Source organism: Orcinus orca, chromosome 5, assembly GCF_937001465.1.
Source record: "Orcinus orca chromosome 5, mOrcOrc1.1, whole genome shotgun sequence".
Lineage (NCBI taxonomy): Eukaryota > Metazoa > Chordata > Mammalia > Artiodactyla > Delphinidae > Orcinus > Orcinus orca.
Window position 1 is genome coordinate 27,882,614 of NC_064563.1, and position 22,068 is coordinate 27,904,681.

Consider the following 22,068-nt stretch of genomic DNA (forward strand, 5'->3'; position numbering starts at 1 on the left):
TTAATGTGACTTAATGTGAAAAAGAAAAAAAGCACACAGAACCATGTACTGCATGACGCTAATATATATGTATATGCTTGGAAAACTAGGATGGAAAGATATACAAACTTTAAAATGACACAGCGGGCTTCCCTGGTGGCGCAGCGGTTGAGAATCTGCCTGCCGATGCAGGGGACACAGGTTTGAGCCCTGGTCTGGGAAGATCCCACATGCCACGGAGCGGCTAGGCCCATGAGCCATGGCCACTGAGCCTGCGCGTCCAGAGCCTGTGCTCCGCAACACGAGAGGCCACGATAGTGAGTGAGAGGCCCGTGCACCGCGATGAAGAGTGGCCCCCGCTCGCTGCACCTAGAGAAAAGCCCTCGCACAGAAACGAAGACCCAACACAGCCAAAAATAAATAAATAAATAATATTAAAAAAAAAATTACATGGCATTTCTCACCCTTCGGATAGGCAAAAAAATAAAAGATTGTTCATCTCCAGTGAATGCTAGTCTCGAAAGGGATGAGTTCTTTCACATACTGTTGGTGAGAGGGTTAACTGGAATGGAATCTGTAGAGAACCAGTGGTCTTATTAAAACAATAAACACACATGCCCTTTGCCCTAAGAATTCGTATTCTGGGTATCTAGTTCCCAAAATTGCTCACTTGTGTGTACAAAGCAGCAATAGGAATAACTACAAAAATCTGAAAACAACTGAAATGTTCACGTGTACAGAAATGGCTGGAAAGTTAGTTTGTCCATACAATGGAACATGATTCATCCTTAAAAGGAAGAGGTAGATGTATGTGTGGAGGTGGACAAACCTCCAGGAGACACTGCCCAGAGAAAGATAGATGAGCCGGTGCTGGCAGCAGCATAACAGATACAGGAGCATCTCATGTAGGTAAAATGTACATTTGCATATCTCAACAGACATATGGAAATTTTAAGACAACATGTAAACTTCTAGAAAAAGGTCTGGAAGGAGACAGCCCCCTAAATTAACAGGGGTGGACTTTTAACCTCTACTGTGTATTTTTCGATATCTACTTACATATTTAATGCTTTCTTTTTACAACATGTTGTGTATAAATTTTATAAGATTAGTAATGATAGAAGAAAATATTATACTGCTAAATGAAAAAAGCAAGGTCTAATACAATTATGTTTGAACTCAATTATGTTATAAAGAAGATATGTTACCAAACTGGACTGAGTGGTTTGAAACAGGGACAGGAGTGGGACTTTTTATTGTTTCCTCTTCAGAACTTCGAACCTATTACTATTTTAAAAAAATAACACAAGTAACAATTAAAAAAAAAATGGAAAGAGGAAAAAAATGCCCTTAATGTTACGAGTGCTTATAGCTGGGATTACAAGTAATCTTAATTTTCTTTAGAACAAACAAATCTTGGGATTTCCCTGGTGGTCCAGTGGTAAAGAATCCACCTTCCATTGCAGGGGATCCGGGTTTGATCCCTGGTTGGGGAACTAAGATCCCACGCACCGCGGGGCAACTAAGCCTGTGCGCCGCAACTACTGAGCTCACGCGCCTCAACGAGAGAACTCGCATGCCACAAACTACAGAGCCCACACGCTCTGGAGCCCGTGTGCCACAACTAGAGAGAGAAAACCCACAGATCACAACTAGACAGAAGCCGGCGCACCACAATGAAGAGCCCGTGCCCCAATGAAAGATCCCACATCCTGCAAATAAGACCTGATGCAGCCAAAATAAATAAATTAATTAATTAAAACAAACAAATGTCAAGACAGAAGACTGGCTTACATTTCTTTAAGCAGGTGGTGGGATCTTAGAAGATTTCTTTTCTCCTTGGTAATTTTCTGCATTTTCCAAATTTTCTTAAGTAGACATGTCTTACTTTTAAAATCAGAAAAGAAAGCAAGCTGTAAAATTTATTTACCGTGCAGTTAAGCAAGAAGTCACAAGGTGGGTACAGGATAAATTATAAAGAGACCAGTGGTTTTGAAAGAGTACCCCCTTTGAAAACACAATGCAACATGGAACTTGATGTGTTAGAAAGATAAAGGCAGAGTATGCTAGGAGGGGCCTCATGCCCTACTCAGCAGAAGCCCCATCACACTGCAGAATTCAGGATTCCGGGAACACCATTAGGAAATGCACTGTACAAACAGACTGGGGCTGCAGGGGGATGGTGGTGGCTTGTGCTAGAATGGCCAGAGAAGGCCTCAGGGAAGCGGCAGAAACTGTGTTAAAACTAAAAGGGCAAGGAGGACATCAGCGGGCGCTCCTGATGTGAGCAGGCATTTGGAGGAGGGCGAAGGTTGTGGGCGGTGGTACAGAGCCGGCGGCGGGGCAGCCAAGTCCTCCCTGAACCGTCGACTGATGACAGGCTTTACGCAGCGACTCATCGGTGAACAGGTGGAGAACGGTTGGGACCAGACTAGGTTCCCGTAGGAGAAGAGAGCCACGGGAGGTTCCCGAACGCATCCATCTGCTGATGGGTACACTCCTGCATATTCAGCCTACCCTCGAGTTACAAAGCACTGGCAGAAGGAAGACAGACCACCTTCTGGGCCACTCAGCTCAAGGTTTTGTCACGGTTGTGCTGCACTTGGGCAGCGCTATCCTAGATGTAATCCGTATTCCCAGGGCAACAGGGCTGGGAACCCCAAGCCGCAGCTCATGATACCTCCCCTGGGATTGAGATCCAGGCTGTGGTACCTCAGGCAAGTTGCCTTACCTCTCTGAGCTGCAGATTCCTCACCTGTAAATGGTGATTCAATTATTTATCCAACAAACAGCTACTGAGCATCTGCTGTACGCCAAGTACAGTCATAGAAACTGGGGATGAGTAGTGACCAAATCAGTCCAAACTCCTACCCGCGCGGAGCTTACATTCTAGGGGAATGTAAAATTCCCCATTCCTGGGTTTGTGGAAGGGATTAGATATTTCCTGGAAAGCACTTAGGGTATTAATGATTCTTCATCTAATTCCAGTGTGTGTGGGGTTTTCTTCCCTACAGCACCAAGCGTTTCTCCAACACCAGCTGGTTGTTCACCCCACCCCCCAAGGTGCACCCTGAGGAGACTAGGATGAGAGAGCACAAGATACTGGCCCTAGAGAGCTGAGGTGCATATCAAAGGAATGATTTCAACGAGCCCTGACCTTTGCATCTTCCCATACGTAGAAAAGCGCTAAATTCTTTAACTTGAGATGTCTGGTTTTCTTTAATTAACAGTAATCTTTTGATGTTCTGACTGCGTGATCTTTGTAGCAAAACTTCCTACATATCCCGCCTCCTCCCTTACCTCTGCAGAAGCAGTCTCTCAGAGCATCTGAGATGCTGTGTCCTGGACTTAAGTCCTCAGCTTCGTCTGCCAAATAAAACATAATTCTCAAATTTTAGGTTATGCATTTTTTTCAGTCGAGAAACTCAACTCTGACACCGTCTACCTGGAAATAGCGTCAGATCTCTCAAGTTATGGGCTTAATCCCACAAGACTGTCCCCTTACCACTTCAGATGCCAACCGCAAATCCAGGTTGTCACCTGTGCTTCCTGGCTACAGACTGAAGGTTCCAACGACCCCCCTCCCTTTGGGTTCAATTAATTTGCTAGAGGGGCTCACAGAACTCAGAGAAACAATTTACTTACTAGATTACCAGTGTATTACAAAAGGATCTGACTCAGGAGCGGCCAGATGGAAGAGATGCACATGGCAAGGTATGTGGGAAAGGTGTCACAGCTTTCCCACTCTCTCCCACTCTCCCTACAACTCCATGCGTTCACCAACCTGGAGGCTCTCCAATCTGTGTCCTTTGGGTTTTTATGGAGGCATCAGTGAGGGAGGAGATAGATGGGCCCCAGCTGAGCAGCTGGAATTTGTCTCTTGAGGACAGATACTTCAAGATAAAGATAATTCTCTGCAGGAGCTGATCCCTGCTTGGGTGAAAAAGGAAGCCACGTATTTCTCATTCCTGGGGTCAAGGAGACCTCCCAAACTACATGTGCACTGAAAGGTTGCCCAGGGGTCAGGGAAGGGAGGAGGTGCCAGCTCATAATATGTCCTGCCAGCCTCCCAGAAACCCTCACACTGGAATCCATCTTGGCTAAAAGATGCGCGCACACATTGGGCAGGGCCCTAAAATCAGATCAGATACGGACAACTAGCAAGATGATTGGCCTGGGGAAACCTGGAAAAATGCCCCATATGAGCAATTGAAGTCACCCGAAAAGGGCAACTCTCCCTCTGCGTCCACCCGTGTGTCCTTTCACACGTACTCTGCTTCTAACAAACACTTTACCTGCTTTACAACCTACATCTCTTTCCAAATGTTTTTTTCAAAGAAGACAAGAACCAAGGTCATCATTACATAGGCATAACTGATTAAATCATTGACCAATGGCAACGGATTCAACTTCCAGCCCCCCACCCCTGCCCAGAGGTCAGGGGTGGGACTGAAAGTTCCAATCCTCTAATCACAAGGTTGGTTCTCCGGGCAACCAGCCCCCATCCTTAGGTTCCCTGGGGTCTTTCCAAAAGTCACCTCATTAACATAATAAAAGACACCTTTCCGGTCTCCTCTAGGAAATATCAAGAGTTGTAGGAGCTCCGTGCCACAAACAGTGACGAAGAACAAATATATATTTCTTTTTATAAATCACAACATCACAGGTTGTAATGTGATGTCCTTCTCCTCATTTTATTATTATGCACGTTCCCTATAGCACTTGGCTCCAAAAAGGTACCCAATGAACACCACAGGACTGGCCTACAGATTGAGATCCCTCTATCTGGAAACAAAGTGTCCTTCATTCAGCCCTGAGCTCAGACTAGCATGAAGCTTCCTCTCTCTGCACTCCGCCCCCGGCCCCCAGCACTGTCAATTCCACCTTAATAAACAGGGCTGGGAAGGGAGAAAGAAAGAAACCACGCTTGCCCCCATGCGTCACAGAAAAGGCAGCTGACAGCTCTTCCAAACCCTGGCTCAGCCCTCATTTCCTTGGGGAGATGAGCAAAACCTTTCAGGCTGGTGAGAGCTGGTCCCTTCTCAGGTAGTGCTGACCAGAGTCTTCACCTGGACACGAACCCTGGATGGACTGCCCTGTGGAGATGACTCAGCCCCTCCGATCAGGCTGGTCCAGGGCAAGGCCAGTCCTCACTTGGTGGATCTCAGCATTAAACGTTCATTTCAATGAGCTCATAGGTGGGGAATCGGCACAACCAGTACATATTCATTCTCAGCCAAGTGGCCAGAAGTGTTGGTATGAGTTGAAAGGAGAAAAAAAAAATTGTAAGCAAACTTTAAGACGTTATCCTTGGGGCTCCAAGAACGAGTGCCACCAAAAATCTAGCTGGCGCGTATCTTGATACATAGTGACAGTTTCCAGCTTTCCTCACCAACTACATGCTGGTGTTCTGATGTCAGCATCTATTTTTACAGCCTGTGTCATGCAAAGGACCAGACGGGAGTTGGAGACAGAGGGACAGGGCACAAGAGGCGAGGGCACAGGCAACGGGGCCCACATCCTACTCGGACTCCAACAGGAAACCCTTCCGAGCAGAGTCTAGGACAGCAGCCAAGCCCACCCTCCTCTGCAGCTTCATCCCCCATTACAGCCCAGACCTCGAGCTCCCTTGGGGCTGGGACTTTATCTGCCTCGTCCACTGCTCTAACCCCAGGACCTGGAGCACAGGAGTGTGTAATGAGTGAACGACGCACGTCCCGGTGCATCAGCTCCAGCGCACTGCACTCACCGGTCCCCCCAACCCCAAGAGCCCCTTCCGCTGACTCAGCGTCTGTGCCATCTCACTCTCTCGGCCCAGACGCCTTCTTGACCTTGTTCACTCGCTCATCCTTAAACTCGGCTCAGATCCCACCTCCCCCCAGAAGCCTTCTCTGAACCCAAGGCTGGGTGAGGTCCTCCCACACGGGGCAACCACAGCCCTCCCACAATAGTCCTCAACGCCACAGGCTTGTGTCAGCTTCCTCGCCTACCTCCCCCCAGGGCTCGGTGGATGCGGAGCTGAGAAAGCAGCAGGTAGTCATTAGATGTGTGTGGGAAGAAGGAAGGGACGGAGGGAAGAAAGGACACCAAGAAGGATGCTGTGGATGGAGAAGCACCTGTCACTGAAACCTACGGCAAACTGAACAAGAACAAAGCACTGAAACCCAATAGATCAATGAACCATTGACCAAAAAGGTAACCGGGAAAAGACAGCAGGAAGTGGTAGCAAAATACTTCTCAGGGGGTTTAAGTGGGAAGCTGAGGTCCCTCTGCTGTGGCCTCTCCTCCTCTCTGGAGGGGGGCTGGGTGGTGGATGGAGAGGAGGAGAAACGTTGGGAGGATGGGTGAGTGGGGGCACTTGGAAGGCTCATGAGCAAGCAGTTCTCACGGGCTCCAGTTCTCAGAGGCTCCTCTGTCTTGAGGAGGCTGAAGGCCATTTCTTCTGGGGTAACCTCCAACTGCTGAAGGGAATCCACTAGGACTCACTCCCTCAAAGCTGTTAAGAACATGGCCTGAGGGCTTCCCGGGTGGCGCAGTGGGTGAGCGTCCGCCTGCCGATGCAGGGGACACGGGTTCGTGCCCCGGTCCGGGAAGATCCCACATGCCGCAGAGCGGCTGGGCCCGTGAGCCATGGCCGCTGAGCCTGCGCGTCCGGAGCCTGTACTCCGCAACAGGAGAGGCCACAACAGTGAGAGGCCCGCGTACTGCAAAAAAAAAAAAAAAAAAAAGAACATGGCCTGAGTCAAGAAAGAGGGATAATGAGGACTTTCCATTGTCCTGTTAGTCCGGGTCCCAAAGACGGGAACAGAGGCCAGGATTTAAGACACATGATCTGGGAATAGAGACTATTTTTGGCTGGAGCTTTCTTAGCACAGCATTTCTTTCCAGGACAGACACCTCCAGTTGCCCCTCAATATTCATTCCTTCCTTGCCAACAGAATCTTGATTTGGTGGGGGGCGGGGGAGGGAAAGCGTGGCAGAGATGGCCAGCTCACCGTGAGACCCATCTCCTCTTCCTCCTAGGCACAGGGCTGGACCACATTTCCCAGCCTCCCTTGCAGGAAGTGTGGTCATCTGACTGAGCCCTGGCCAATGGAATGTCAGTGGAAGTAATTCTCCATCTTCAAGTCTGGCCCATAAAATCTTCCCATACTCCATCCTCCATGTCCCTTCCTCTTCCACTGATTGATGCAAATGAGCATGGCAGCCTTAAGAGCCTGGGTCCCTGAATGGCCTTTTGGAAAAGAGGCCCTACCTCCCTAATCAGGAACAGCCATTTTGGACTTTGTGTGAGCAAAATGTAAATGTCCGCCATATTTGAGTCATTAAATGTACCGCTGACCCTTGAACAACATGGGTCCACTTATAGGCAAATCTTTTTCAATAGTAAATACAGTACTACCTGATCTGAGGCTGGCTGAACTCACAGATGCGGAACTGTGGCTATGGAGGGCCAACTATAAAGTTACATGCAGATTTTTTACTTGGGGGTTGGGGGAGGTCAGGGCCCCAAACCCACGTGTTGTTGAAGGGTCAACTGTATTCGGTTTGTTTGTTTCAGCGGGGAGCCTCCCTAACTGTTCTAAGCAGCAATGTGCCCTGCTAAATGCTCACATGGCCATTTTAACTGGGAGTGACCGTGTGACACAGTTCTGGCCATGGCACGTCAGAGGAGGTCTGCTGGATGTTTGGGGGAAGATGTCTGCTTTCCTAATAAAAGGTACCCACGTGGCTGGTGTCTCCTTCCTGCAGCAGCCATTTTGCCATCATGAAGAAAAGGCCAAGAAAATAACAGAGTGTCAGTCCAGACAGACATCAGCTGTTGAGACCAATGCCAGCAACCACTACCTTCAAACATCTTGTTACATGAGAAAAATAAACCACTATCAACTTAAGCCACTAAGGTAGGGTTTTCTGTTACTTTGCAGCCAAACACAATCCTAACCGCTTTGCAACCATTCATTCATTCATTCACCCAACCTTTATTGAGGCCTATTTCGTGCCAGTTCTTGGGCTAAGGATGAAGATTCAGGGGTGAGCTGGGTGTAGCCCCTGCCCTCCAGAAGCTCCCAGTCAAGCTGGGGAGAAGGCCTCTGAGCAGACAATCTGCGTGCAGTGGGAACGGATGCTGCAGTGACACGCTATGTCCTGGGGGTGGGGCAGGGGGGCAAGGTGGGTGGGTGTGCACTGAGGCAAGGAGTTCCCCACTCCCTTTCTGGCACTGGGCACACACAGCAAACACCCCTCAAGCTATAAAAAAGCGAGTAGCGAGAACGTGCTATGCTCGGCCGAGCCAGACAACTGCAACTACTTGCCGCGTGTTGAGTCCCTAAACACCATCAACTGATGCAACTGTTTCAAGATAGTCAGCAGTCATTAGAGCAAGAGGCACAAGAGGAGAACATAAAAACGCATACGCCGCTGACTCAGAAACGCTGGAAATTACGTGAACCGAGGATGAGGCGGGCTGGCTTAGATCGTCCTGCCTGTTGATATTCGGATCTCCTAAAATATACTCTCTTTCTCAAAGACAGAGGAATGTTTCACCTTGAAGACAGAGCCCAAAGAATCAAACGTCTAAGCCATGACCTTCAACCATAAATGTCCAAGCTCCGACTCTCAGGTCTGTGCTTCCGTTAAGAACCGTGAGGGAGACAAACTGGTGACAGAAGTCAACCCCATCTGGGAAATCAAGAGGCAACCAAACCAGAGAAGTCAGAGCAGCTAGGGAACAAACCGGAAACTAGAGAAAAGGTTTTCCTCCTTTTAACTCAATGCTGCCTACACACAAATTTTTTTTTTTTTTTAATGAATGGCATTACTTGCCATTTCTTTACTTTCCAAGAATGGGGAAAGTGTTTTAAGAAAAAAAGACAAAGCCTCATTGACTTCAGACTCCAGAAGTTTAAAAATGAATAAAATAAGCAGGCTCTCCAATAAGAGAAGTGATTATCAGGCTTCCAGTCTGACTGCTGTTTCATGAGCACAAAGAACTCCAGTGCAGAGCAGCGGGTGTGCTAATCATGCAAGGCAGAGGAGCACTCGAGTTCTGAGGCAGCAATCACAGGTTTCTCTAGTCCTCAGCCCGCCGCTGGGGGCCACCGCGGGATGGCAAGGGCTTGGCTGGGCAGGCTGCCACACTGGAGTTTCTTTGTAGGACACGTGGAGCAAGGAAGGGTGAGGTCTGAGGTGGAAGGACCTCCCTTTCCAGGACCTGTTATTAAACCCAAGGCTATCAACAGTTTCCCAGAGACCTTCAGATGAAGAAGATTCCAGCTATGGCAGACACAGGACACATGATAGTGTTAAAGAGAAAACCACAGGCCCCAAATGGCATCACTTGTGTTAAAACCCATGATACCAAACCTAGTTTTATTACCTAACCTAATTGCAGCTTCAGCCTTCCCCAGAAATGTAATCTTAATTGGCCAGTCTGGAATTTTCTGGCCAGCACCAATGAAATAATCTGTCACATGGGTCCTCTCTATCCCCCCGCATCCCCCAAAGGAAGTAGAGGTAAACGACATGATAGACCCTTGCCCCTCACCCAGAAGAAGGTGACCTGGCCTGAAGCAACCCTTGACTTGCTTTTACTAATAGCCTCCGTGCCCCTCCCTCCTTCTACTTAGTGCAGCCCCTCAGAGGGGGCTCCTATTTACAAGATGGGATGCTGCCCAATTCATGACTCGTTGAATAAAGCCAATTAGATCTTCACATTTACTCGGTTGGATTTTGTGTGCGAGCGGTAGTCTGGCCTCTGCCTCAGGTTAGTCCCCTACCCGCCCTCGGGAGCAGCTGTGCCATTCCTCACTCAGAGAACTGGGTCTCTGATAGAATCGTGGGCTTCCAGGGCTGCTAGAGAGCCAGCCCAGAACAGTGGTCAGGGCATCTGGTGCTGTCGACCAGGACCAAGAATAGCGCTGGCAAACCAGGTGAGTAAACACTGGGTTTACAGTCTCGTATCACGCTTCCCACTAACAACCTGAGGCCAAGAGTGATAGTTAAAACGTGAACAACCAGCATGTGTCAGACACAGACCAGTCAAATGAGTGCCTGTCTTCAACAGCTGGCAAGGCCACGTCACCACTGTGTACCCGCTGAAGACCATCTGCTAGCCCCCGCCACCACCCCCAGTCATGGTGAACCCTTCATAGGCTACACCCTAGCCTCTCATGGCGATAAAAGGTTGCCTGGAGCCAGGTGAGTGCCTGGGAAATGCCTGCGCTATTATTCCTGTCCTTCGCTGTGAACTTAAGTGTGATATCCTCCGTTCCATGAGGACAGAGGCTATGTGTATCTTACCCGTCATCCTACACCCACCATCTCAGTGCTGTTGGTTGGTACCAAAAATGTTTTTTGGATGAATATGTTAAGGAATGAATGAATAGTAAAAAAACAAAAACAAACAAACAAAAAACAGCTAACATTTAAGCATGCACTATGTGTTCTAAGTCCTTGTCATGCACTATCTCATTTCAGCTTCACAACAATACCATGAAGTAACTTTTATCATCACCTCCATTTCACAAGAGAAGAAACCAAGGCATAGAGAGGTTAAGTAACTTGTCCAAGGGTACAAGTTTAATCATGATAAATCCAGGATTTAAAGCCAACCTGGCTTCAGAGCCTACACACTGAACCACTACACTGTGCTGAGGACACAATCGCAGGAACTTTTGTATTAGGAAGTCATCAAAAGAGAACCTCTATACAACATTGTAAATCAATTATACTTCGATTAAAAAAAATTAAATTAAAATCAAAAGAGAGAACCTCTGACATCCACAAACCCTGAAAAATCCTTCCAGACAGTTTCTGACAGCGCTAAGCATACACTGTTTTTGTTTGTTCAGCTTACAGAACATTGTAAAGATGTTCTGTAATTTTCAAATAACTATGTAACCACATTGAGTTATCAAGCAACTGTAGCAGGAAATCCACGTACATAGTATTTCTCCACTCAAGAGACCTGAATTCTAGGGGAGCTCTTATAAAGACTCTGTGGTCCCATGTCCCCATCTCTAAGAAGATCCCAGACTTGCTAGAAGGACTGAACAAGATCATGGACACAGTTGCCTATTTAAATGGTAAGCTACTACATAAGCATAATATTTGACCATAAAATTAATATAGTTCAATAGAATGACAGACCAGAATTTCTATTACCTATCAATCTATACTTGTCAGAATTCTGTATTTGCATATACTTCTACCGTAGTTCCTATTTATATCTCTCCACATTTCAGTAACAATGTTTACAGCTTAATTTATTTCTGTAAGACTGTGTCCCTCTGTTATCACTTCTGAGTTTCCAGACATTTCTACATCCCCTACCTTAATCCAACTGCTCCTTTCATTTTAGAAGCATAGTTAACAAGGCAGTAAATGTCTTATTCTAACTTCAAATTCTCCTATATTAGCAGCCAACACAACTAGCAAACAGAGCTTCATCTGAGCTTTATAGTTAAAAAGCTCAAAACGATACTGCTCTATCTCTGAAGGCCTGAAGTTTGGTGTTAGGTCCAAGAATGAGGTGGGTCTAGGAAAGTAAGCTGTGGTTTCTGTTAGCTGGCAAGACACATGTCTCCATGTAATTGAGGGGTAGTTCAAATAGTATTCCAACTATTTGTAAATTGGGTGTAAATGATGAGTCTGACCACAAACAGGAGAGGAGAGGACAGGAGGGGGCAGGCGGTATCAGAACCCGGTGCAATAATTTTCATCTTAGTCTGTTCTTTAAAGCTCTGGTTTCTATGCTGTTGATTGTGGCTCTAAGGAAGTTGGTTATACACAGAGACAGAGAGAGTGGTAAGCAGATGACAAAAGGATGCCTCATAATACAGAAACATGAACACATACGTTGGGGAAGTGACTACGCAAATACACACAGAATTTACAAGTTCCTAAGTTGCTACCACTAGATATTTGAGTTGCCCAACCTCTCCTCCACCCTAGTACCAGTACAGAGGTGGCTCGATCAATGTGTGCAGTGCAGGAGGGTGGGGAAGAGGGACCAGGAAGGAGGGAGGGAGGGCCCGGAATGCAGGGATGAATCCCAGATACTCCTTGCGGAGTAGAGGATATGGGTGAAGGCTGCCTCCTGGCTGCAGGAACCACATAACTAGGCTCCTCCAAGTCCTCTCTCAATGCCTTTATTTTTTCCTTAATAAATTTTATTTATTTTTCGCTGTGTCAGGTCTTCACTGCTGCGCGCGGGCTTTCTCTAGTTGCGGTGAGCGGGGACTACTCTTCATTGCGGTGCGTGGGCTTCTCATTGCGGTGGCTTCTCTTGTGGAGCACAGGCTCTAGGGCACGTGGGCTTCAGTAGTTGTGGCACGAGGGCTCAGTAGTTGTAGCTTGTGGGCTCTAGAGCGCAGGCTCAGTAGTTGTGGCGCACGGGCTCAGTAGTTGTGGCTCGCAAGCTCTAGAGCACAGGCTCAGTAGTTGTGGTGCACAGGATCAGTTGCTCCGCGGCATGTGGGATCTTCCCGGAACAGGGCTCAAACTCGTGTCCCCTGCATTGGCAGGAGGATTCTTAACTACTGCGCCAGCAGGGAAGCCCTCAATGCCTTTTTAATCATTAACATCCTCCATGCTCCTGCAATGTCTCCTCTCTTCATTACTGATAGCCCTGTTTCTTTTCCAAAGCCAGTGGCCTCCCTAACCAAGGCCCAAGAAGATTCAGAGCAGCCTCCTGGTTCTAGGGATGAAGGCTACTTACTATCCTGGAGTCTGCGGCTCAGGCCACCCTGGCCCTCCTGCCTTTTGGATTCAGAGCAGACCTACAGGTCATTCCCGGTTCACGGGTGCCTCCTCGTGGCTGCCTTGCAGGATCTCCAGGTTGAGGGGCCTTAGCAGGCCCTACACCATCCGCAAGGCTGCCCGGCAGGCTCAAGAAGAGTGTGCGGGAGGCTGCTTCTGCCAACAGGCCCACCATCCTACCAGAAGGCAGCTGTTACCTCTTCTCCACCCCCTAAGTGCAGGGGCACAGACCCTTCCAGCCGCATCTCTTTTGGCCACCGGCCTGAACGCTCCCCTCAGCATCTCAGGTGTGAGCTGCCTCCCCCAGGCCAGATCCCAGACCCATGGCATCACTCAAGCCACCTTTTCCAAAGGGGCACAACCCTCATCCAAACCTTCAAATGGCTCAGTGCTCTCCCAGCCCTCACCTGGCTTTCAAGGCTTTCTAGGAAGCAGAACAGTGGGCCCAGCACACCTTATTCCAGGTAACTGTGGGGCCGTTTTTCCAATCACAGTGACTTTGCTCCGAATGGCAACCCCTCCACCTGAATGTGGGCCCACGTCCTCATCCACCAGCCCAGAGCCTCGTCCCGGGGCTGAAGTCTACCTCCGTGAGTTTTCGGGACCTTGGCTATTCTGCCAACCTTTTTCCTACCCCCTCCATAGAGGAAGTTCTCTCTCTCTCTTCCTCTCTCGCTCCCCCCCTTTCTTTCTCACTCACAAACTGCAGGCATTAATTAAATGTCTTCTAGAAAACAGATTTTCACCAGCTGCAGTTATCCTGGGTATGAGCCAGACCTGGAGACACAGACAGTCCAGGTGAGGAAGATAAGCCCATGACAGCTGTGAACCTGTGGGCAGTGCAGGTTCCCACATCAAAGGGACATTCTGAATTCCAGCCCTTTCCATACTCCTGAGAAAAGGGGACACAGGTTGCTCCCACCCCTTTAGCCTCTGGCCGTTCTCTCCAGAGCTGGCCTTTGACAGAGGCCGAAGAGCTAGACTTTGATCTACCTGCCAGTGGGTCACGGCCACTTCCCACGGACAGAAACATCTTGCCCAAACACCAGCCTCCCTCCCCCGCAACAGCACAGCAAATCAGATTGCCCAAAAAGTGCAAGAAGAGGTGCTCCCAGCTCTCCCTGGTGTGGGCAGCAGCCACTGGAGTGAAGATGCTGTGGTCTGAAGCAGCCAGCAGGGCTCCGCAAGTGGCTTCCCCCACCATGCGCAGGGATGAGGGACGCTGAAGGGGGCCGCGGCCACAGCTCAGGGCCCTAGAGGCTAAGCTGTGGAGGACGCACCCCTCAGCAGGAAGCCTTAGCTGCCCACAGTGCCCCTCACCTCACGCTAGCTGTGGCATGAGGACAACTGCTTTGCTTCATGGAAATTCTGGAGTGCCCTCTGAGGTCAGAGACCCAGCTGTCAAAGCCTGACCCATAAATTGAGCTCTCTGCCCCCAATATACACAGAAATGAATGTCTCTGTTGAGATAAGGTATTTCTTTAAAATCTGATAAATCAAAGGATGATGTTTTGGAAACAGTGCAGCACAATGCAGAACCATGGGTAATGGACTCAGCCCGGATTCAGGAAAGACACCCACTTCTTTACTAGACAAACACCGAGTACCTGTCACTTAGAGGGTGCCAGGCTGGGTCTGGGGCCACAAAGATGGTTCCACCCCACAGCTGAAGGTCATCCTGGGCAGTGGGGCATCTGACATTCAACAACTCATCACACAGCAACCTGGCGGGGGTTGAGGGGATACCCACAGGAGTGTGTAGGCACTCAGAGGGAGCCTACCCAGCCCCAGTGTGACCTTGGGCTAATTACTTACTAATTCACTACTCAACAGTGAACGAATATTGAGCTAATTACTCTTCGAGCCAATCACTAAAAAGAAAGAGTTGCAGATATCGCAGTTCCACAAATGCTCCAAATGCAGTGCTCCAAAGGTCAGGTGGCCCATCTAGGCCCTGGTGCCCAAAAGTAGCATCCCAAGCATCATCAGTGAGGGTGGGCTGGCCAGGAGCTAATCTGTAGAAGAGACACAACTCCTACAAGCCCTTTCTCTAAAATAGGCAATTAACTTAATCCAAGACTTACTGAAAGCCAGGAGAAGGGATGGGTCAGGTTCATGCACTGGCTTTCTGGCTGTCACCCTGCATCTCCACCTCTCTCCAGGGAACACGAGGCTTTTCAAACCACCTGCTTTAGATCCTCTTCGCACAGATGTCCTGACGGGGCACCAACACCTCCAAGGAGGAGTTGTTGCCAAGCTCCGTCCGCAGTCACGTCACGTCTGTGAGGCTGGCTGGGCACTGCCTGCTCCACACTCGGGTTCACCCGCGGGCCTTCTGCAAACAGCAACAGATGTTCCCAAGTTGTGGAGCCTTCTTGAGGCTCCCTTGGCCGTCCACCCCACACTTGCCCATTCGCACGCGATCTGATTCCACATCTCTCCTGATTTTACTTTTCGAATGCTTACAAAGCATCCTTGTGTTCCCACGAAGGCACTGGCCACCCAGGCGGGGATGTCCTCCCTCCCCTCGAAACGCCCCGCCGAAGCGGGAATATATGGCTCCACATCCTCCGGCACTGCTAATCCTTTAACCACCCACACTTAACACCTTGAAAGACGGCTGCAGCCGCCAAGAAGGCCACCAGCTCGAAGCACAACCAATTTCGTGTGTGTAACAAAGCCGGCTTCTTTAAAAGACTGCGACCTAAGCAATTTCACGAGCAAAAACAACGCCGGGGGTGTAAACCACGCAGTCCTAACCTGAGCATCCTGGAATGTTAACCTGCGCACGCAGCGGCCCCCTCCGCTGGGCCCCGGGACTACCGGGCGCAGGTAGCTGCCGGCAGTAGCCAGCCCCACCCCCGAGGAAGACGGCAGAGAACTTGCCGTCACCGCAGCCTCCTTACCTGGAGACCAGCTGGCTCGCCACGGCCGTGGAAGGGGGATCCTGCGAGCTCCAGTTCCGGCAGGAATCAGGCGGCAGGCGTGCGGGGGCCGGGCAGGAGCGGGCTGGAGGGGCGGGACCGCGGATGGAGGCAGGCGAGGTGCGGGGCTGGAGGTGGAGAAGCAGGACGCAGCGCGGGTAAAGGGAGGCACCCACCGGAGGCTGCGGGGCAAAGGCCTGGGGAAAGGGCGGCGGAATCGTAGGCCGGGTTAGGGGGCGCTGGGGCTAGGAGAGGGGGTGGTGGATGAGAAGGCGGGGACTGGGATCCGGGCGCGTGGGCGTGGGGGAGTGGAAGCGAGTCGGGGGCTGGGGTTTGGAGAAGGGGCGGGGATGGAGGAGGGAGCTCAGTAACGGGGGTTCAGACCCGGAGCTCACAAGCGCGCCCCCGACCCCCCACCCCTCTCCCACCGGAGTCACTGCCCGGTCGTCCCGGCCTTGGCGCGTCCAGAGGACCCCTTCGGCCTCCGAGACCGGCACCCCGGGACACCCGCCCGCCTCGAGCCTCCGCGGGAGGCTCCGCTCAGCCTCAAAGGTAACCACCCCGACCGCGGCCCGCGCCGCGCTCACCGCCCATGGTCCCGGCCCGGCCCCGGCTCCGCCACAGCGCGCCCGGCTCCGCGCTCGCCGCCCGCTCCGCCCGGCGCAGGGGGAGGCGAGGGCGGCGCGCAACGACTTCGGGGCAGCGCGACGGTGCGCAGCGTCCCCTAGTGGCCTCGCCGCCCTCGAGCTCCGCCCCGGAGGCGGCGATGCGGTGCGGCCCGGCCGGCCGGAAGGGAGCAGAGGGACTGCGGAGAGGACACTTGATGGGAGGAGGTCAAACACAGGCCCCAGAGACGGGCCAGTCTTCAGAGATCCCAGCGTGCGAAAGTCACGGTCACGGGCACCCTGAGTGCGCGGGGACCGCGGCCACCTGAGCGCAGGGCCTCTGCGCGCGTAACAACGCGGGACTCGGGATCAGGGATGCATGGACGCACGCCTAGGCCGGGTACACAGTAACGGCCCGGAGCCCTAGTGTGGGTGCCTGTGGACCGTGTGCCTGACCCGGCGCCACCCGGGGGCCGGTGCTGAGCTGGACGCGAGTGTTTGGGGTCCACCATTGCCGGTGACTGATCCAAACTGTCACGATTCTCGCCACCTTGCCCCCCCCCCCCCCCGCAGGCTACTCCACGTTTCCCTTCCGGCTCCCACCACATCCGGCCCTGTGTGTCAACTCTAGACCGTCACCCTGCTGTCTCTGGATGGCCTGCAGGCGCCCTGGCGAGGTCGCGGCCCGGGCAACGTCTCTCCCCACCCCTTCCCCGTCCCGTGGTTCTCAGCGTTCTCGGAGCTACTGGAGAGCCACAGAGCACTTGACTGATTTCTGTAACTCCCTGTTAAGACACCCGAGAGACGTGCAGTTGAACTTGATATGATACCGTATTGGGGGTCATTTCTTTCAAATGTTGGGTCCTAGCTGGTGGTGATTCCTACCTGATTTCTCTGCGTGAGATGATCTGACCAACTGCGACTGTCAGACAGGACTTTGGTGTCAGTTCAGGAACTGCAGTGACCCCTACGTGCCCTAGAGCAACTGGTCTTGCGGAAAACAGGCTCCTAAGTATATTTACTATTGACCTCCCGGGCGCACTTTCTGGAGGAGTTTCTCACTTGGCCTCTGCTTTCACTCCTGTATTGATGGCTCCCTAATCCACACTCGACACGGAGACACGTTACCCATATTTCTACCTACTCTCTGGTTTTCTGCTTAGAACTTTCCATCTCAGTTCAGCACTCCCAGCACCAAATTCTATCTCTTGCCAGCTCCCAATTGCATCTGCTCTATGGTCTCACCATTTACGCAGCCCCCTGGTTTGCCTTCCTCAGCTGAAGGCTCAATGTCCAGGGAGGCTTTGCTTCTAAATCCTGATAACCTGCTTTTCTCTCCCCATTTCTGGAATGCCACACTGTGCTCAGCTCCTTCCTGCCCTGACCGCTGACACAACCCCTTCCCAGTCATGAACCGCACCTCCCAGCACAAAATCCTTTCACTGTCCACCTCAGCATCGCCCCAGACTCTCCCACCTGTTTCTCAGTCCACCGCACCCCACCCCCACCCAACACCTCTCCTCCTTCCCTCCACGATCCCGCTGGCTGTCCTCTCACTAATTCCAGGCTCTACCCCTTCCCCGGTGCTGCCTCCCTCTTCCCTACATGAGTTAGGGCACTTCCTGCTCTAAATGACAGGCAACCCAATTCACACTCGCTTAAACAGAAAGGAATTGATTGACTTACGTAAATTAAAAGCTCAGGGCACTGTCTGCTTCAGGCCCTGGAAACCAAAGCCTTTAAGGACTCTCCATCTCCCAGCTTTGCTTCCTTCCATGTGAGCTATACTCTCAGGCTCCATGCGAGACCCCAGCAGATCCAGGCTCACAACCTCGCAGCAGCAAGGCCAGCAGAAAAACGGCTTCTCTTTGCCCACCCTTCCCGCAAGCCTGTGTCCCGACTCTGCTTGGCACGACTGGGTCACCTGTCCATCCTGTTCTCCCAGCCACTGTGAGCCCCCCCTCTCTGCTACCTTCTCATCCTCCACAGGGAACCAGTGCCTGCTCCTGGATCCCTTCTCTGTCACAGTGGGACTGAAGGTGACACGGGACACCATGGCTAACCATTTCCCCACAAAGTATACTACAATACGCTTCACCTAGCTGCAGCCCTCCTGTGTTGGCACGGGGTGTTTTGTTCCAAACAAGAAGTGGGGCACAGGCCCTCTCTCTTTACAGCTTCCTCCTCAGCCTATCTGGGATTTCTGTCTTTGTATCATACCCCCTCCGTAAGTCAAGACTTGGTACGGAGATGGCCTCAGGCCCCTCAGGGAACCAGACGTCATATTCTTCCTAGACTCACTCTCTCAATCTCTTTCCTCACTTTCCCTATTCTCTGATGGCTTAATCCCCCCTTCCGTTATGACGGAGGTGTCCTCTCCCTCCTCCCTGTGGATTTTGGGTTCGGAGCGGTACCCACCCTTCCCTGCCCCTGGGGCAGTAACACTTCTTGGGTGAAACTTAAAGGAGGAAGGGGCTACAGGAAAGAAAAAGATTTCCACAGGGAAAATATATATTGGGCAGCATCTCAAAACCATTCCCCCCATTAAACCTCTTTCCTCTGTTGTTGTTGAGGTAAGATGGGGCCTGAAGCAGCTGGTGGCCTTCTGACCAGCACCAGGGGATGCCATGCCAGAGCCGACACAGGAAAACAGAGTCCAGAGACAGGCAGCTTTCTGTTGCTCCTAAAACCAGGACCTGGATTTTTCAAGTACATGTATCCCTGCTTTTCCCCAAGCAAACTGGAATTGGTTCTACTATCACTTGCACCCAAGAGTCCTGAGTAGCACAAACCCATAGCACAGCTCCTGGCACATTGGTCCCTGCAAAAGAGTAACCATCAGCATCTTTGTTCATCGGATACAAGAGCAAGCTATGCCCATCGATGACGATAAAACAGAGTAGAAAGGAAAAGGCGCAGTGCCGTTGGTTCCAAACCTTAGTCTCCCCTTCTATTCCCAGCATTTGCCCTTCCCACACACACATTTTGGCCCCCCAGGGAAACTCAAACTTTGTTCAAAGTCGAACCCTCCCATCTTATAAAAATAGTCCCAGGGGCTTCCCTGGTGGCGCAGTGGTTGAGAGTCCGCCTGCCGATGCAGGGGACACGGGTTCGTGCCCCAGTCTGGGAAGATCCCACATGCCGCGGAGCGGCTGGGCCCGTGAGCCATGGCCACTGAGCCTGCGCGTCTGGAGCCTGTGCTCCGCAACGGGAGAGGCCACAGCAGTGAGAGGCCCGTGTACCGCAAAAAAAAAAAAAAAAAAAAAGTCCCAGACTCAGCCAAGTCATGAATATTCTGGCCGGCAGCACTTGCTGTCGTTTGATGCAAGCAGTCCTGCCTGAGCTGCTGGGAGCAGATGCCATCTTCAATTCAGTTTCAACCCGTTGAGCAAAAAAAAGCTGAACAAATATTTGTACAGCCTCCTTTGTCCTGCACTGTAGACTTAGAGGAACAATGGGCTGCTGCTCCCACCCTGAAAGGGTTGACTGGGGGAAGACAGTTAGTCTCGGACAGAGTCTGAGGTCACTTAACAATACCAGGGAGGCCCCTAGGGGCCCAGGTGAAGTGGTTTATTAGCACCAGGTTCTAAGTTCCAAAGGTCTGTGCTGCCCACAGCCCTGCCTTCCGACAGAGTTATACATCTGTACAAAACATTTCTTTTGTGACCACCACAATATCTAGATGACAAATGTTATTCTTAAGTTCCAGGTACCATGGGTTTTGTTTCTCTATTATAAAAGTTCCCATTCATTGTGAAAACTTGGGAAAAGACTAAGTACACATAAAGATGAAAATTTTAATTATCTGCAATAAATTGGTGTCAAATAATAGAGTAAACATCAAACTAAGATTTAAAGTGAGAAGACTAATCCATACATGTTTCCATTTCACCACTGGCGACCCCAGGGCCTCAGGGATATAAATATCCTGCAAAAGGTTAGGGGTCATTTCTTAGGTTCTTTCAAAAATCCTGCACTCTCCCTACCACACGGATACTTTTCAAAACTGCAATCCTGGCCTCCCAGCTCCGGGGTGGTCTGTGCTGTATTATTTATGTGTGCATGATTCATTGTACTTGCTACCAGCTGCAACCTCTTTCCCCTACCCCAGCAGGCTTATTATACAAGCCCCTGCCCCTCCTAAGAGCAGCCAGGGAGCGCAAACTCCTTTTACCATCTATCTGGGTGAAATCTAATTAGAAAGGCAAATCTGGAAGAACAGAACACAAAATAACCACGTTAAATAAAAATAAGAGATGGCTTCAAACCTGACCTTGAGCCAAAAAATTCACAAAGAGGGGCTTCCCTGGTGGCGCAGTGGTTGAGAATCTGCCTGCTAATGCAGGGGACACGGGTTCGAGCCCTGGTCTGGGAGGATCCCACATGCCGCGGAGCAACTAGGCCCGTGAGCCACAACTACTGAGCCTGCGCGTCTGGAGCCTGTGCTCCGCAACAGGAGAGGCCGCGATAGTGAGAGGCCCGTGCACCGCGATGAAGAGTGGCCCCCACTTGCCACAACTAGAGAAAGCCCTCGCACAGAAACGGAGACCCAACACAGCAAAAATAAAAAAATAAAATAAAATTTAAAAATCACAAAGAACTGAAGTCATCTGCTGATTCATAGGTCTAAATATTCATTTTTGTCCTCTCACCTCTGAGCCCAACCAAAAGATGTTTCTAAGGAGAAAAGAAACAAACAAGCACTAGATGAACTCACACAGATCTTATTTAGAAATCATAAAAGGACAACAAGGATTTCTGCCATCTATTTCATCTACAACAGTGCCCAAAGTGCCAAAAACTCGCGTATAAAAATTGGATGCATGGATGAATGGGCCAGGAGCCCATCCCTCTCATTTTACAATTAGAAGCCAAGCAGAAAGGAGACAGGAGGAGAGTGGGAATCTGGTGGAGCTTTATGCGATCTCATGGCCGCTTGGGAGACCAAAAACGGGAGGTCAGTGTCCATGAGAGAAGTGAGGCCCAGCTGACACCCCAGACTTCCTGTTAGGACCCAAAACAGAAAAGATGGAAGCTAGGAAACAGCCTTAGAATGCTGAAAGGAAGTCATTGCCAATGTCGAATTCTATGTTCAGAGAAAATGAGAGACAGAGGGTAATCAGTTTGCCCCAAATCAATCACAGTAATGGAAAAGGATGTACATTCTGCTATTATTGGGTGGAATGTCATACAAAGGCAAATTAATTCAGTAGTGTTTTTCAACTCTTCCAGATCCTCACTAATTTTTTTTTCTATCAGTTATTGAGTGAGAGACTTCCCTGGTGGTACAGTGGTTAACAATCCGCCTGCCAACGCAGGGGACACGGGTTCGAGCTCTGGTCCGGGAAGATCCCACATGCTGCGGAGCGACTGAGCCCGTGCACCACAACTACTGAGCCTGCGCTCTAGAGCCCGCGAGCCACAGCTACTGGAGCCCACGTGCCTAGAGCCCGTGCTCCGCAACAAGAGAAGCCACTGCAATGAGAAACCTGTGCACTGCAACGAAGAGTAGCCCCCGCTCTCTGCAACTAGAGGAAGCCCACGTGCAGCAACGAAGACCCAATGCAGCCAAAAGTAAAATTAATTAATTAATTTTTAAAAATTATTGAGTGAGTAGTTGATGTCTACTATAATTACTATAACTGATTTATTTCTCCTTTCAGACCTATTAAGTTTTGCTTCATGTGTTTTTAAGCTTTTATTAGGTGCAGAAATGTTTTGGATTTTTATGTACACTTGATGAATTGCCCCTTTATCTCTTTATCCCTTTTAATATTCTTTGATGTGAAATCTACTTC

The 22,068-nt window shown here is 50.4% G+C and overlaps 1 protein-coding gene across 4 annotated transcripts in view; it reads right to left on the bottom strand.

Moving 5' to 3' along the window:
• Window positions 1-15,788, bottom strand: part of PXYLP1 (2-phosphoxylose phosphatase 1) — a 67,819-nt gene extending 52,031 nt beyond the window's left edge. The window contains exons 1-4 of one of the 4 annotated variants that reach the window (XM_049709886.1): window positions 15,648-15,788; window positions 14,928-15,076; window positions 3,764-6,683; window positions 3,280-3,345 (exon numbers count right to left, since the gene is read on the bottom strand). The gene's annotated coding sequence lies outside the window, so the exon portion shown is untranslated. Of the gene's footprint in view, window positions 1-3,279; window positions 3,346-3,763; window positions 6,684-14,825; window positions 15,077-15,647 lie in introns of all 4 variants that reach the window. The other 3 variants (XM_049709885.1, XM_033402807.2, XM_033402804.2) reach the window with 3 other exon arrangements.
• Window positions 15,789-22,068: the final 6,280 nt, after the last annotated feature.